This window comes from Symsagittifera roscoffensis, chromosome 7 (genome assembly GCF_963678635.1).
Source record: "Symsagittifera roscoffensis chromosome 7, txSymRosc1.1, whole genome shotgun sequence".
In the NCBI taxonomy this organism is placed as follows: domain Eukaryota; kingdom Metazoa; phylum Xenacoelomorpha; order Acoela; family Convolutidae; genus Symsagittifera; species Symsagittifera roscoffensis.
This window is the reverse complement of record NC_087068.1, coordinates 50,490,119-50,507,731: the sequence shown is the minus strand read 5'-3', so window position 1 is coordinate 50,507,731 and position 17,613 is coordinate 50,490,119. Positions and strand designations below refer to the sequence as shown.

The following is a 17,613-nucleotide window of genomic DNA, read 5'->3' as shown; positions in this document are numbered from 1 at the left end:
CTTCATACGCTTGAGAACATTTAATGGGTAATTTTTTGAGAAAACGCCCCGGTAATTTTTTCTCGATACTTAAAACTTTCGAGAAAATAGATTTCAAGAACTTTTTTCATGCAATTCCATAAGTACACAAAACTGCATGAAAGGTTTATGATTAGTGATTTTTCATTTACAAAAATAGTATGACAAGAATTTTTCCATAAGCCAAAAACTTTTACTTTTATAAATTTAATTTCCACTCAACATGTTCTGGTTGTGTTCGTAGCTAAACAGTAGTGACAAAGACCTTGCTTACTCAAAACTAGAGTCACCAAGGGATTTGTAATGCATAGAAAACGAATTGAATTTTCTCGCACGAATGATATTAAGAAAGCATCAAAATTTTGAATAGGATTTTTTTTCTGAAACTGTTTGTTTGAGCGCAAAAATCAAAATTAAAACTAGAGTGGGGCAATTTCGAAACTACTTTAAAAAAATTTTGTTGTCACCATCACAAAAAAAAAGCTAGTCATACAATTTCCATATGAAAATTGTGCGATTAGCATGTTTTGACAAAAAAAATTCTTTTTTATTTACTAAAATACAACGATTTTTATGACACAAAAAGAAAAAAATCATTGAAAATTCGATGCAAACATTTTAGCGAAATGTATGTAATTCGTATTTATTCATAGACTTAATTTATGGAATTGTATGATCAGCAGTTTTGGTCTATGGAGGTCAACCCGGGGAATTCAATGGGGAGCTCTTTTCTTAAACGCGTTTTAAGAGCCACCGATCTGAAAAGTGGTTAAAATGAGAAAACTTGAAATCCAATTAACACACAATAGGGTTTTAATAAGATCCTTTACAAATTTTCATTGAGTATCCTGAGAAGTTCAAAAATAACTATCTACTTTATGGTGCATTCTTAGGCATAATCGATAGTTAATTAAAACTAAGTGTACCCAACAATACTTTTTTTCAAAAATAGACAAAAAAATTCAAAAATATTTTCTAAAAGTCTTCGCAGAAAACTTTTTGATTAAAAAAATTCAGGAGAAAGCGCTAAAAGACACAAATTTTTGTGGAAATTAATTATATTGTCATGGCTGAGTTCTTATATTTGTCTATGGTGAGACCTGTTTTAATTCAAGTTTTGCTGAATTCTGATCGGTCTAAAATTCTACTAACTTTATCTACTTAACAATCAACCCCTTTTCTTGAATTGGTAGTTAATAAGGAGATCGCACGACTCTTCGGGAAAAATGTGCTGGAGTTCGAACCATTTTTTTTATGACGTGTTTAATTTAAAAAAAAAACATCCAATTCCAACAATTTTTTATCAAAACTTCTAAATTTCCACTTAACTGTTTGGCCGGAGTTTTTAATTTTTTGAGCTAAGTTTAGAAGGTGATTTTGCAAATCATATCAACGAACATCAAAGTAAAAGCAATACCACACTAAGAACACGTCTGCAATCTGTATTGATTTGTCTAGTCTTTAATCAATTTAAATTTATGTTATCAGGTCAGGTCAAGTCATGTGTCCCAAAAACCACAATTAAAGTCCCATTTCTAGTCGAGTCAATTTGATTTTACTCAAAATGCTTTTGAAGTTCTCCGTTCAAGCATCTTATCTGCAAATAAATTCAAGTGAAATGCAAATATGCTTCTAATTGATTAAATTGGTACTAAATTAAAGCGTAACCTTTCGCAAGTATTAAGGTCATATCCCCGCCCCCTTTGAGCTGATTTTAATTATACCGACAGAGATCGAACAAAACTGAGATCAACTATCAAAATTCACTAGCTATACGCCTTCAAGGAGACGGCGATCCACTAAATTTTTGGTACAAATTTCAACTAAAAATGAACCATGTAATTATAAATGGTTATGGGTCTTTAATTTATTCTGCCTAAATGGATGTATAATTTTTATTGAACCGCAACTATTAGGCATTAATTTGGTTGGCTAAAAAAAGCCAGCCCGTTTCAATTAGTTTGAAATGTTTTGTTCAAAGATCAGTTGAATGACAAAAAATTCTTAGTTAAAAAGTTCTAAAATAACTCAAATTATCTGTAGTTGTACGGCGAAAAACAATCAGAAAATAGATTGGAAAACATTTTGAAAACCTTCACCGTCGAACGCTTTTTTCTTCAGGGATTCGACCCCCTCCATGACCAAAGGTTCCCCCTTTGGTATTGTTTTAGTGAACATCCATTTTCCGCCGACCAAGCCTAAAATTTTCTAAAGCGCACTGGGACCCAATATACACTAATGTTGAAGGGAGGCGCTCGCCGAAAAAACGCAATTTGTAGGTCTAAATTTTCCAGAAAAGCAAAAAAATGGGAGGAAATTCGGCAAAATTAGGGGTTTTGTTTGGAGTTTAAATCCGGTATGACCTTCTCATAGAGTAATTTTGGATAGGGTACACAGTCTGTAAGTCACGATATCTAATTTTTGGCCGGTTAGGTTTCTGCAATATTTTGTGTCTGATAACAATGTCTGATTTCTGTCTGATAACACTCCTAATCTTACTCTTATAATTCCTTGTCTCAATAGATCTAGTATATATTGGTATCCTTGCGAGATTAGAAAAGAGAAAGAGGCAACTGATTTCCAAGCTAAACTATTTTCCGTTGGCAGAAACCAAGAACAGTTTCAGCTTTACAATTTATAGTAAGTTTTTGTAATGGAGCTTGATTGGTTAGTTCTTAATAAATTACAGTGATAAATATCAAGATATAAAATGAAAACTTGTTTTGAACTGGTTTCACCTATTCGGCTCTTAGGAAGATTTTAAATCAAAGTTTTTCTTGTGAAAGATGCATGGACTATACTCTAAACTCGTTGACAGAATTGTAGCTTGATTGCGTCAGTGAAGAACATGTGATGAGACAGAGAGAATATTGTGAATGCGAGAAGATCGTATTCAAGTTTCAGATTTTTGTGTTAATGAAACATCGGTTTTGAAAACTAGAGCGAAGCTACGTCCATTCTCAATTATTCGTTCGGGTTGATTGAGTGTCGAGACAAGGTTTTGACTTCTCTGTGAGAAGCGACAAGTGACAAGAATACGTATGGTTGAGTTTTGATATCGAATTGGCCCTTGTTCGTTTTCAATAGATACCTTTGCTGAGATGTCGGCTCCAAACTTTACATTCAATAAAGATTGTGAATGCGGCAAGCAAAACCAATAAATTTGCCATTTGTAGTCGGAAATTGTCGAGTTTTCTTTTTCCTTTTGCTGTTCGTTTCAATAACTCCATGAAGTCTTTAGATTTTGTGAATCTGCACTTCAGTGATTCAGTTTTAGTTTTAATCGTAGTAGTTATTTTTGCAAAAGCTTGTTAGTTAGTTTGGTTATTTTGTAAGTTGCTCATCCTAAAGCCACTCTTAGTTAAAATTGTGTGGTTGTGCCTTAGAGTGTTTTCTAGCGCGGTTGGCAAGGCCGGGTATAGACCCTGTTCAGGACGTTCTTCACTGATGAGTAAAGCCTGTCGGAGTATTCTTCTGAGTGTTTCTTTGAGCGGATTTTTTTCTTGTTTGCAGCCTTTTCTTTCTTTTGTGTCGTTTCTTTCTTTTGAGTCTAGTCTATTGTGTCTATTGATTCTGTGGTTGTTTTCTTTTCCTAACAACAGTTTCGATTAGGGTTGAGTTGGGGTTTACTAAGATTTCATGTGGTCTTAATAAAAAATTGACTTGTTTGACTTGTCTTTTATTTGGTTTTGAAGGTTTTGAAGAATGCGTAGGGTTGTTGTATACAATTTTGGAATTGCGTTTCCCCTGCTAAAATAAACGAGTTTTTGGAAATTTTTCTTTTTGCTTTTAAATAATAAATCTCTTCTTCTGATTAATTATCGATCTTTCATATCCTACTTTTTGGTTATGTGGTGTTATGACAAGATCGTAGGAAATCATTCAGAATTATTGTTTGCTTGTTTGCTAGACTAGATTTTGACATAAGTGTTAGAATGATGGATTCAAAATCCAGTTATTGATTGCTTCTTGTTAGATTGTTAGTTCTCATTCATTTTGAATATGTTATTTCGTTCCTCGGGTCTTTTTGTCGTGGCTAGACGGGTTGGGGGAGAGTAATCAATTCGATTTGGTAATGTTCTACTGCTATCAAGTGTATTTTCAATACTTAAGTATGCTTAATGATGCGCCTTTTCTATTTTTAAGTATGCTGAATATTACCTAAATTGTGATTGAAATGAGACCATCGAGGGTTGGAGAATAGTAAATCAATCTACAAGGTTCAGTCATAACTAAAACACAATAAGTTCATTTAACTTTTTTTTATAGCTCACTAGTTCTAAAAGTGTTTTGGCTTTGGTCAAATAAGAGGTGGAATTCAAGTGGAAGATGCTAAACCGAAGTTCTTCACTGTTTAGCTTAAATAAAGGATGAGATTTTGGAAAAAAATTGTCAGTTTTGGGTCGAATGGAAGAATTGGAAAACTAATCGAAGTCTGCGGTCGTTAGACACATTAAATTAGAGGCAAGATTGAACTTTTGAAATGATCTAAGGAAAGCAATGATAACCCAATTTTTCATAACATATAGGTTAAGGATAAACATTAAGAATTAGAGATTTAAAATTTAGAATTTTTAAATTCAAGGGAAGCCTTGATGAACTCAGTTTCAGAAAAAATTAAGCATAAAAATTTCAACTTAGAGTTTTTAGAATAAAGATTGCAGATAAAAATTTTACATTAAAGTTTTGAGAAGAAGCCGTGATTATCTGGTTAAAATAACTCATTTAAAGGTCTAAGTGCTAAATATTAAGAGGAAGCCTTGATTTTTAGATAATTTTTTTATTTGAAAATATTTTAAATGGTTATAGATCCAAGAAATGTCTTGATGATCTTAATTTTTTAATGTGATATTAATTAACGTATAAATTATTTTAGGTAAAGAAAAACAGAGAAACCAATTCAACAACAATTAACTTCAAAACTATTTTTTCAAAATTTTGTATTGTAAATGAAATAATAAATTTTGGATAGTAGTTTTTAGAAACACTAGAGCAGGCTTGACGTTTGAAATGTTGAGGTAGCTTAGGTTTTTGTCGACGTCTTGTTGTTTAATTATAGTACTTCTTATTGTTTTATTCAAAATATTTCGTTTGTTAAATTAAACTTACGGCTCTATTTAAAGCAGTTCATTTATTACTGCATAATCAGTCTTATGCATAAGCAGACTTTACTGCATAGTTAGGTTTCAGTTTTTATCGTCGTCGTCTGGCTTTTCGTTTTGCGATGCAGGTTTTTGGTTTATCGTCTTTCGTTGCGATTGATTTTTTGATTTTTGTCTTTATTCTTGGCTCGGCTCAATTTGACTTATTGAGACGTGGAAATAAGTTAAATCTTTTATTGATTTGATTTGTTTCAACATGTCCGTTTTTTTTCCAGTATATAAGTTAGTTGTAATTTTGCTCGAGACTCGTTGGTCGCACCAGATGAGTTTAAGTCCGGGTTGGACCTCTCATAGGGTATTTCGGATAAGGTACACCGTCTGCTCGTCACGCTATCTAATTTTGGGCCGGATAGATTCCTGCAACTTCTTAGTCTAATAGCAATCCTAATCCTACTTTTATACTTCATAGTTTTAATAGATTTAGTATATACTATTATTTTTTTGAGGTTAGAGGAGAGAAAAAGCAACTGAAATTTATCTGTTTTATTTTTTCTCTGACTGAAACTGTGAATACCTTCAGCTTTACAGTTTATCGTAAGTTTTAGTAATGGATCATGATTGGTCAGTTCTGAATATTTTACAGTGATAAATATCATGATTTTAAAAATACTTGCTTTGAACTGGTTCCCTTATGGTGATTTAGGAGAGCTACAAAATTTTAAACTTTTTTTTTGAAAAATTCGCGCCCCCTCGAGAAAACTCCTGAACCGGCCCTGTTTTTGCGTTTTCCATACACTTTGAAATCACAAACTACAAAAATTGAGCTGAAAAAAGGACCAATGATCACCTGCAGATTTAAGGGGGGGTCGGAGGGAGCGGACTCCTCCTTTTCAGGGATTTGACAAATTGCCGACCCAAAGGATCCCCCATTTGTTCTAATTTGAGATATCCAATTTTGGCTGACGGACCCTAGAGCTTTGTATAGAGAATAAAATCAAAAATAAAAAAAAAGATTACGCCAAACCTTGAGGAAAACAAAATTGGCTTAATAATGTCACCAGAGTTTTCGCTGCTTTTTTGTTAGCACTCTTGTTCAAATGTAATAGTTATTTTTGCGTATTTACTTTTGAGATTTTATCCCCGCGCTCGTAAGATTAGGCAGTTTTTTTACACCTACTCTGGTGCCTTTGTAAATTGGCTTAGCTCGTTTTGCGCCTTGCGATTGTACAGGTTCACAATGTACACATCACTCCAAATTTGCCGTTCTAGCGTCCCAAAGTTGCATCTATCAGCGAGTCTACTCAATGTTGAATGAAATTGCTTCAAATTGCTCCACTTAATATGCTGCTTTCTCGACAGGAGTTGAAATGTCTCATAACTTCATACCTCTCTTTCTTAAACTCGGACTTGATCTGGTCCAGAACCCTTATGCAGCAGTTCACCCCGAAATTCATGTGTGGTCCCCTCTTGTGCAGTTCGACCTGTCACTTCTACGCCAGGCACAGGTAGAGGTTGGAGATTAAAGTTTGTTAGCTTTCCAGTCGTTTTTTCTCATGACATCAGCTGCGTGAGCAGTGATTTGCCCTGGTGTAAGCGAGTCGACGAAATAAAAATTCCCTGGATTTAACCTGTGTTTCGCGAATCAAGCGAACCAGAATTCCCATAACATGCGTGGTTTTTTGCATTTTTATGAACAGAATTTAATAATCCCAAGTGGGTTTTTCTCCTATTTGCGCCATGCTGAAAGCGTGAAATTGAAATTCAGTAAAATAGAATCTGTATCCAACTTAGTCTTTCTCCTGTGTCTGTCACCGATGGTGACAAACCGCGCCGAAGGCCTGTACCTGTCGGAATCAGATTAGCATTAAGAGATGTCAGATGACTGATGGCTAAATCTTGAATGAATTTAAAAGAATTTATTTCGCACTAACAGTTAGTTTTTTCAGGACAGTTTTGTTAATTAATTTTTTTCGTAATCAGTTCACTACCTACTTTGGGCGGACCTACTCGTTTTACTCTTTCAAATTTGAAAAACAACAGACCGTTGAAGCTCGGGATAGCTTTGTAAAAGTTTTAGACCCTATCCAATTATCTAAAAGTATCCATCAGTTTTTTTTTTTCACTAGAAATACGGACTGTAAATTCTACAAATGGTTTCACCTGCAAATTTTTTAAAGATACGAAGAACCGAACAGCTAGGACGTTTCAGACATTTTGTTTTTAATAAGTTGGCTTTGGAATCAGCTAAGTTTCTCATGCTTTTTTTTGGACTTTCGGTTTTCATTCTTCCATTTTCGAAGGAAAATAAACTTGAAGCTCGGGATAACGCTTTTAAGACTATATTTTATAGGTAAAACTCAAAGAATACAGAGTTTGCGAAGTTCCAAGAAATAAATGAAGAAGGAACGTTGTTATTTAGGCCAAATTGCCTGACTTATTATGTGCATCTTCAATTAGTTTATACGCGAGCTGTTTCAGTGCGAAGATTTTTTGCCTTAGTTTCAATTCAATTTACAACACAGTAAGAAAAAGTTTTCAATTGAAATTGAAGCTAGCAAGTTGATACCGACATTGTCCATTAGACGGATATCATTTTCTGCTTATTATAGCTAGTCGGTTCAAGATTTTCAAAAAAAAAGGAAAAAATTTAAAATATGATCTATTCAAAATTAATTCATAGCCGCCATAAAGGTAGCCTAACCATTTAGTGCCTCATCTTAAAACGCCCAGTCTTTTTTAGTTGTTTGGCATTTTGAAAATTGTTTTTTTTTTGCTATGAATCATATTACAAAGGCTTGATATTATTTGAAAAACAAAAACATTGTGATCATCCTAGCCGAACAAGGGAGGTTATCGTGCAAGATGGAGGTTATCTTGCAAAAATCATGAACGAGGGAGGCTATCTTGCAAGAATAAAGAAAAATTCTCGCAAGATTTTCCAAGATAGCCATTCCAAAATTTATGAAATAGAAATTAGTGCGAAGCAGTATAGAAGAGTGAGGCGATCAGGAGGGGAGGGAGAGTGGTTGCATATCCGAATTAATTAAGATAGGGAATAGAACATCCGGTCTGCTAGCTATGTTATAAGATAGGTATAGATTTCCCGTGTATTAAGGTAGGTTATGGGTTTTGCCATTTGTTAAGAATTAAGATACCAGATTTGAGATATTAAGGTGGTAAGTTTCAAAAAATTTTTGGCGCCCGAGCTCAAGTTTGGCGATACATGCGTTTTTTTAGCTAAATCCTTTGATATAGATGTTTTGATTAATTTTCAATCTGTTTGAAACTATGAGAAAACTATCTAAAACTATACTGAATCCTAGCAAAAACTTTGAGAAAAAAATCAAATTTAATTGTTTTTTTAAAGATGAAGCATATAAATCCATCCTTCGTATAATCAATTTATCGCAACTCTTTAGTTAATTATTCAATACTGAATTGAATGTAGCTACACTATCAGTTATTTACTATTTCAATGGTTGAGTGTGTATATCGTCGTCCTCAACTTGTCTTTTCGGGTTAAAGTAACTCAATCCTTTCATTTTTACTCGTATGTAGCAACCATATGACTCTAATTCCTCTGTTTGCTTAAGTCACGTTGATTGCTTTGTCAATTTTTTTTCCTGTAAATTTTCATCTTGTCTGATTTGTTCTCATAGCAACAATAAGTCTTGCTACAAACACATAGCCTCTCCGTACATCTAAATTCTTCCTTAAACAGTCCAGGCTCTTGTTTTGTGTTTTCGGTGAACGCTACAACATTTTAGTGAAAAAAAAAATTGTCTTTGAAACTGCTTTAAATGAATCTCTGCAATCATTCTCTCTCAATTTTTCCCAGTCATCCTCTTTCTCCAGACGAAAACAATCATACAACATTTACTCAGCAAGAGCTAAATACAGCGAATCCGTATCCATTTCCAATTCCTCACTTCTTTACATCACAAAATGTGTCAAAATAAATGTAGTTAAGCTCCAGCGTTCTTAGTTTTGAATACTGCAGAAAGAAAACTCCGACAGTTTTGGGTTTTCTGTGCTCAACTGTTGACTTTAGTAACTCAGTCTGGCACTAGTTTTTCTGAACAGTGTTTAATGGTTTGAAATTGTTCACTAAATGCTTTGTGAGTTTTCTCGTCATGTAAATACTTTGTGATCGTATGTCTCGATCTATCCATTATCTGGTAACCGTAGGATGATTTAACTAAAAGACTATGGAACTACTCTGGATAAAGGGTTCTCATCTCCTTCCCTTCTAGCATCAACAGCTGTCTAAACAAAGTTGTTGAAGCTTTTTCGATGGGAATACTGTACAAAACGCTAAGCTTTTGAACACTGTAAGCCAAATTCCGTATAGAAATTGAAGAGAGGAGTAATAATATAACTTTTTTCTAGTTTGAAACTAGCTAATAACCTTCACTGGGGTTGCTTTAGAAGATTTTTTTATTGCATTTTTTTTGCATATATTCCCCGATAACCCTTCTTCCAATTTCAGTATTTTTGCAAAAATTAGCAAATTTTGTTTTCAGTTCATCTGGAACCACACATTCTGCTGAACATATACATAATACGATCCATCACTTGTTTTTCCAATAAAGGTTCAGCAGAGAGAGGTTTTTTGTAAGGGAAATTGGATCTGATATGATTCTGAATTGTTTCGTCCGTTTTGAAAATTTGTCACCGCTCACATTGCCACATCTCTTCGATTTTGTATCCTTTTTTGCGAATATATTTCCGTCCCAAATCATCCATCTCTCGCCTTTACTTCCTCTCTCAATATCCTCGTCGCTCAATGATGAACGAGTCCTCTGGCAGGGTCAGAAGTGGTGATAGCATCCCGAGAATTTAAATACTGTTGTGCAGTAATCGCAATATCCATCTACATTGAAACAGTCACTTTTCTTTTAATTTCCAGATGTGTGGAAGCTCTCAATTCTGCATTCTAGTCTTGTTTCTTCGTAGAAAGCCATGGCCGTGTTCTCAAAATTGCGAGATCGCTTGTGTCTAGCGTTCAGTTTTTGCATGCCGCAATCAAGTTCCCATCTAGTGTACAATCCTGTTGGCGTATCTTGAAACAGTGAATTGGGGTAAAGGAGGCACGCATCAATTCCAACCATTGATGTCCTGATAATTGATGAATCCATGATAAAGATTATGTCCACAACAACTTTTCCTGCAAATCTTTTTAATTTGGCAAAGTGAGAAGAATTTTTTTTTGGTTGATTTGTGCAGACAAAAGTTTGCCTGATTTGGAAGAGTACATCCAAGTTTTAACCTAATAATAATAAGTTTTTTTCCTCTGATGATAAATTGAACTAATTTTTGCGTTGCTTAAAGGGTTGGAACATCATCTTTATTGATGTATCAATGCAAAAAATCTTTAAATGTAGTCATTCCATGTTTTTGCCAAATGTCTGTAAAAATTTGTAATAATCCCATCCAGATGCTTGTACTTTATTGACTTGATCTTAAGTTCTGGTAATTCTTTTTTGTTTTTGTCAAGGGTTTTTTGCTTCTCATTTTATTTTAAAAGGCTTTGTATGGAAGTAATTCTTGCTTCCTAAGCTTGTCCGCACAGTCAAACCACTCATAAGGGAAAAACCTTTTTTTCTCACTAGCTTAATAGGCTTTAAGAAAGGAATCTAAAAAAGTTTCTCCTCCCAAAAACTTAATGATATATAGAAGTTGTATGTCTCCAAACTTGAAAAATATGAAATTGGTAGACTTTTTGATAACCATTTTTTCAGCTTCTTTATCATTGGTTAAGTAGGGAATCAGATAGCTCTTGATCAAGTTAATATTATAACTTCAACTGTTAAATCAAATACAGGTAACGTGTTAACATACCTCTCCCGGTTTTGTTTCTAATCAATCAGCTGACTTTTCTGCTTTCTCAAAAACTGGTTGACATATCAGTTTCCTCTGTGTCCTCGATACATTCGTCTTCATATTCAAAGTTTTCAGTTGAAAGATTTCGACATCTTTCATTCAACTCTCGGAAAATTTTTGACATCCGCTCACATACTACTCTTTTATCATCTTGAAATTTAGGTCTAATTTCGAGCTTACTTTTCTCAGCCAAAACTTCAAGGTTGTTACAAAAATGATAATCAGTTTTTGCGGGTCCTTGTTAAGAAGCAAATTTTTTTTGATCAGATTTGATGATAACGATACAGAAATTTGAATGTGTTTTATAATCGACGTTGTAGATTGGATAGTTTTCAGTTCGTTTTTTGGAACACAAAGGGACTCAAACTTGGAAATGGCTAAGTTGTTGAACAGCTTCTTATCTTAGCAAACTGGAATGATGAGTCATTCCAACTTTTCAAGTAGCGTTTCTCTAAGTGTATAACAATCCTTGGATAAATGTGACATACTCGACATTCACAAATTGAAAGATGTCTGTTGGTGTTTGCTGATCTGTTGACGAAACAGTCGCCGCAGCTCGGACATCGAAAAGGCTCTAAAAGTCCCTCTATATTGTTTGTATGAAAGTTAAGATTGTTGAATCACAACAGTTTGACTATTTTTTCAAATCGCCCATTACTTCGACGAGCCATTTCTCCCACCAAATCTCCCTTTTGAACATCAAAAACGTAAAGCAAGATGTATCTCTACAAATTCCTGGACCAGGGGCGAGTCTTCAATAGCAACTCCGCAAAATTTCTAAGGATCTTGATCAGATTTTAAAACAAAACCGGGAGAGTATGTGGAGGTAAAAGTATCAAGGTGCCCATTCATATACATGGCTAATGCACGAAAGAGACACCTTGAAGGCTGCTTGTCTTTGTTTGACGAAAGACAGTTGACCGAATGATTTTTTAAATGAAGGGTCCGTTAAAAAACAGTATCTGGACATCCCATCAGAATATTTTTGAGTAGAGCAGCAAAACAACTAACTTTTTCAATCAACATCAATCTCCACTTGAGGTTTTGAATGTCAAATTGGTGTTCTGAATGTAAACGCGATTTTTCGAATAAAGTAATGCTTATGTGTGCGTAGTGATACCGATGTTCTCCCGTTTCGACGATACGCAGAACAATTCTAAGAGCGAAATTGACATTTGAAGGTGGAACACCCTATGTTTTCTCTTTTTCATTTCTGTATCCACCAGAAAATACTGAAAAGCACTCAAATCCTCTTTGAGTTTCTCTCCGTCTTCCCGTTACTCCTCCACAATCTTGTTCAAGTCCAATACAGTATCGCTTGGCCTCCGTTGTTTCAATCCATGTTCTTTTCTTCAATCTTGTTTGAAAGAGTAATAACTCGGAATTTCTTTTTCGCAAGACGAGCAAACCATTGATTGCTTGGAATTTGATGGAGTATATTTCGTGACCCCGTGACAGTTCATTTTTTTTCGATTGCAACGGAAATATCTACAATCAGGACAAGAAATGGCTCCTTTGGAATAATTTTTCTGGTGTCAAGCTGCGTTTTTACGAACATACATGTTTCCATAGTCGCGAAACAATTTTTTTCTGGTTTTTTTCAGCGTCTGCACAAAAAATGTACGAGATGTTTCAAGTATCAAAGTCAAGAAATCGGTTCTTGGTACATATCAAAATGGCAGATTTGAAATGTCCCAAAAAATTTTTCAGTGATTTTTACTTACTTTGGATTTTTTGGGAAAAATCGGTTTTCTTTTCGAGTAATTATACAATTTATAGAACGATTTTGTTTTTTCTAACAGAAAGCCCGAATAAATTGAATAAACTCATTTTTAATTTTTGTCGCTTAAAAAAATAAAGCAAACAAGTTCGATTTCAACAAATCAGAAGTATCCGTTTTTAAAATTGATTGATTTTTAAAATCTCTAATTATTTGAAAAATGTCTTTTAAAACAAATTTGAGAGTCGTCGAATTACTCTTCAAGAAAAAAAATTTCCGCTTGATTTTTTAATTGATGAAATAGACGTTGAATTTTATCTTTTTCACAATTTTTTAAAAGTTTATGTCGTCCAAAGTAGAGTTTTCCGAATAAGTAAAGAACTATTCAGGGAATTTTCCTCAAGTTCCACGAAACTTGTTATCAACAAAAGTGCCAAATCGAAAGACAGGGGAACTTGGCTCCCTATCGAAATCTGAAAAAGTATGTCTGAACAGATTGTATTCTAGTGTAGAGCTGATAATAATAATCGAATAGTAGTCACATGTATCGCTTGACCTCCGTTGTTTCAATCCATGTTCTTTTCTTCGATGTTGTTTGAAAGAGTAGTAACTCGGAATTTCATTTTCGCAAGACGAGCAAACCGAGCGATTTTTCGAATAAAGTAATGCTCATGTGTGCGTAGTGATACCGATGTTCTCCCGTTTCGACGATACGCAGAACAAATCTAAGAGCGAAATTGACATTTGAAGGTGGAACACCTTATGTTTTCTCTTTTTCATTTCTGTATCCACCAGAAAATACTGAAAAGCACTCAACTCCTCTTTGAGTTTCTCTCCGTCTTCCCCTTACTCCTCCACAATGTTGTTCAAGTCCAATACAGTATCGCTTGGCCTCCGTTGTTTCAATCCATGTTCTTTTCTTCAATCTTGTTTGAAAGAGTAGTAACTCGGAATTTCTTATTCGCAAGACGAGCAAACCATTGATTGCTTGGAATTTGATGGAGTATATTTTGTGACCCCGTGACAGTTCATTTTTTTTCGATTGCAACGGAAATATCTACAATCAGGACAAGAAATGGCTCCTTTGGAATAATTTTTCTGGTGTCAAGCTGCGTTTTTACGAACATACATGTTTCCATAGTCGCGAAACAATTTTTTTCTGGTTTTTTTCAGCGTCTGCACAAAAAATGTACGAGATGTTTCAAGTATCATAGTCAAGAAATCGGTTCTTGGTACATATCAAAATGGCAGATTTGAAATGTCCCAAAAAATTTTTCAGTGATTTTTACTTACTTTGGATTTTTTGGGAAAAATCGGTTTTCTTTTCGAGTAATTATACAATTTATAGAACGATTTTGTTTTGTCTAACAGAAAGCCCGAATAAATTGAATAAACTCATTTTTAATTTTTGTCGCTTAACAAAATAAAGCAAACAAGTTCGATTTCAACAAATCAGAAGTATCCGTTTTTAAAATTAATTGATTTTTAAAATCTCTAATTATTTGAAAAATGTCTTTTAAAACAAATTTGAGAGTCGTCGAATTACTCTTCAAGAAAAAAAATTTCCGCTTGATTTTTTAATTGATGAAATAGACGTTGAATTTTATCTTTTTCACAATTTTTTAAAAGTTTATGTCGTCCAAAGTAGAGTTTTCCGAATAAGTAAAGAACTGTTCAGGGCATTTTACTCAAGTTCCACGAAACTTGTTATCAACAAGAGTGCCAAAGCGAAAGAAAGGGGAACTTGGCTCCCTATCGAAATCTGAAAAAGTAAGTTTGAACAGATTGTATTCTAGTGTAGAGCTGCGTTCTGTTCTGTGCGACACTTGAGTAAAGCGAGCAATTTATCAAAAAAGACAGTAGATCAGTTTTACAATCCAAGACATCTTATACCAAAATTGGTCCAGTAAAAAGACGTTACCGAAGACCTCAAATTTTTCAAATAGAACAAAGAATTCTTGTCTTATACACAAATATTATATTGTGAGATTGAAAATCATGGTGAAAAATTTGACCCAAATGGCAGCTATTTGTTTGTACAATGAACTGTTGTTGAAATCGATCTATTGTAAAGTCTCCGAGAGATGTGAAAAATAATGACTTTTTATCAGTTTTGTATGACACATCGCTCATAAAACATACTAATCCAAGATTCAAAATTGGGGATAGAGTGAGAATCTCGAAAGAAAAAATTTCTGTTCCAAAAACAGTTTACAGATAAAGTAACTGAAAAATCATCAATATCAACAAAGAAACCAAGTACATATATCATCAAAGGTCTCAAAAGATAAGAACTTCTTGAAACATTTTATGCTAAAGAACTGAAGAAATCTTCTCATTAAAGGTAAATCGCTTTTCAAATGAAAGTTCTAACGACCAGTAGTCATGAATTCTCTTACTATTGAGCAAGCTTCTAAAGCTTTTTTCAATTGTTATCCGAATAATAGTCGAATAGTAGTCACATGTATCTCAAAGCAGAAAGGTCGATTGCTATTTCAAAAATGTCGTATTATTCATTGTACCAAAACGTTACTGAAGGACAATTTAGTTTCAAAGATAGACCAGAAACTTCTGAGGAAAAAGAGGAAAGATCGAACCGATGCAAATTGACACCGGATTGTATCCGAGTATTGTTGATGTAAATGTAGACAAGAATTTTCAATTTCGTAAAGTATAGGTGCGCAAAAATTTGAGTACAACTGAATTTATGCATCAGAAGATAAGATTACACAGAGAATAGCCATTTATTTATGTGAGAATAAATCAGTTTTTATAAATCAGTAATTGTTGATTTGAGTCAAACTTTTGGTTGTATTTTAGAACAAAATCAGACAGGGGTTATAATGAAAGGAAAAGGCTCACATTATGATCAGTATTCTTACGACAATATAAGATATCATTCCCTGATGATGTTTACTAAATTTATAGAATATTGTTTGGTAGGTGATACAAAACTCCTTTACTGCGATATATTTCTTTCCTTTTCAAGGTAAAAAAATGAGACATCATATCTACAAGACAGTACATTTTTTATCAGTCATTTAAGAATCTACAATTTAAATACTCATTAAAAAGACTCTATCTACAGCATAAAAACAGAACTAAGGGATACTACAGGCAAAAAAAACTTTGTGTCCGCAGGACTTACACGAGTTGTTCTCAAGTTTCGCAAGATTTCGGATAATAATTTTTGATTTATACTACACAAAAAAAAGTTGCTCAAAATTCACCAAATTTTCTTAAATTTTCTGGACATGGAAGACAGCGTGGAAGAGGTTAAGGTGCTTTTGCACAAATTTTTTAATTTGCAAAAGCAGAAATGCAATCCAGTAGAAATGCAATCCCCTTCATCCAAAACTATACAGTCCCAGCTGCAAACATTTGGAGCAGATTTACTTGAAATTACAGCACCAGAGATTGGAGAAATTGTTGGCGGACGAAAAAAAAAATATATTTGAAAAAAATGTTGAAACAAAAACAGTTTGAAAAAAGTTGAGAGGTGGAAAAAATAAATTCAAGCGTAGAATTAGTAGTACCATCTCTCAAAAAAGTAGATGAAGAACGAGTTGCTCTCGCAGAGATATTTTTGAAAACATAAAACGAGCATAAACCATAGTAGTAATTTTTGGTACGGAATTTTCACAAATTCTTCCTTGGAGATTTTTGATGAAATCCCAGTTTTGGAAACAAATAGGTTATCTTACACACATGAAATTTTTCCCAGTACTTCTCTAGATGCAAGCAGTATTGAGTTAGATTTTGAGAAAGACCGTAATCTTTATTTGAATATGCGTTATACCCATCTCAGTTTGAAGCTTCAATTATCCATAGGAGGTGGTTTGATGCTTTCAAAAGAGAAAAATGGAACATAAATCAAAATCAGAAGATGACTCGGAAAATGAACCAGAATCTTACTTAATCTATGCAAAAACTCTTCTTCATTCTCTATTCTCCAATTGTACATTTATTTCAACATTATTATGTACAATCCAATGGATTTTATACTCATGAAGCACAAATGTCAATGAATTTAACTCGTTGATAGCGAGTAAAAAGGGATAGTTGCTTGTGTTTTGTTTTGAAGAATTTCCGAAGCATTTGATATTATCCGTTCACTGATAGAAAATATTCCTTACAAACAGGGTTAGCTTTTCCACTCTATGGGAGGCTCGCTATTGATTTGTTCACATTTATTTGTTCAAAAATTGTTCCACCAAAAAACCAAAGTTCGAAAGACACTAATTCGGGCTGGACCTAGTCTTTACAAGCTTTCTGATTATCTGAAAAAGTAAGTTTGAACAGATTGTATTCTAGTGTAGAGCTGCGTTCTGTTCTGTGCGACACTTGAGTAAAGCGAGCAATTTATCAAAAAAGACAGTAGATCAGTTTTACAATCGAAGACATCTTATACCAAAATTGGTCCAGTAAAAAGACGTTACTGAAGACCTCAAATTTTTCAAATAGAACAAAGAATTCTTGTGTATGGCCTCGGCTTATGCAGAAAAATTAACCAAGTAGACATTTTTTTGAGGTTTGTCAGGGTTCAAATGATTAGAACAAAGTATGCCAAAGATACTTTGCAAGCTTTCAAAAAATATTTAACGAAAAAACACTCCTGAAAAGCTTCGGGCTGATAAAAGATCAGAATATTGTGGCTTTTTCAAGAAGTTTTGCAAGAAGAAAGACATTTAAGTTTACTGAACAATGAGTGAAAAAAAACTGCATTTGCAGAGAGAGAATTTCAGTCTTATACACAATTATTATATTGTCAGATTGAAAATCATGGTGAAAAATTTGACCCAAATGGCAGCTATTTGTTTGTACAATGAACTGTTGTTGAAATCGATCTATTGTAAAGTCTCCGAGAGATGTGAAAAATAATGACTTTTT

General features: G+C 33.8%; 2 protein-coding genes across 4 annotated transcripts in view; both read right to left on the bottom strand.

The window, feature by feature from the left end:
- LOC134851050 (uncharacterized) overlaps positions 1–2,532 on the bottom strand; it is a 35,845-nt gene extending 33,313 nt beyond the window's left edge. The window contains exon 1 of one of the 3 annotated variants that reach the window (XM_063866944.1): positions 2,518–2,532. The gene's annotated coding sequence lies outside the window, so the exon portion shown is untranslated. Of the gene's footprint in view, positions 1–1,347; positions 1,546–2,517 lie in introns of those variants that run through there. The other 2 variants (XM_063866943.1, XM_063866941.1) reach the window with 2 other exon arrangements.
- The window catches only part of LOC134851354 (uncharacterized), a 280,704-nt gene that overhangs the window by 234,730 nt on the left and 28,361 nt on the right, over positions 1–17,613 (bottom strand). The gene's annotated exons all lie outside the window — the stretch shown is intronic.